The sequence below is a fragment of the Penaeus monodon genome, chromosome 34, assembly GCF_015228065.2.
Source record: "Penaeus monodon isolate SGIC_2016 chromosome 34, NSTDA_Pmon_1, whole genome shotgun sequence".
NCBI classification, from domain to species: Eukaryota; Metazoa; Arthropoda; class Malacostraca; order Decapoda; family Penaeidae; genus Penaeus; species Penaeus monodon.
Genome location: NC_051419.1, coordinates 31,319,473 through 31,319,811, shown reverse-complemented (window position 1 = coordinate 31,319,811; position 339 = coordinate 31,319,473).

The window sequence follows — 339 nt, the reverse complement described above, 5'->3', positions numbered from 1 at the left end:
GGGAGGGTTTTGAGGACTGTGTGCGAGGTGGGTGTTGGTAAAGTTGTAGAGGGATGACTGGTTTTTTTTTTTTAACTTTTCTAGATTTCAAGGTTGAATTCTTCAGTTCTAATGATTTCCTTTCTAATACTCTGCTTACGTGATTTGTCGTTGCATTTCATCTATATAATGATTTTCACCATTATATTCTAGCCTGACTATCAACCTACAGTGCTCTAAAATTTAACGCAAAGATTAAAACTATTTGCTGTGTCCAGTCTAGAGATGTGTTATAGAGTGAACTTGTTCTTAATATTGAACACCAGCATGGTATAACTTGGTATTCATACTAGGTCTGGC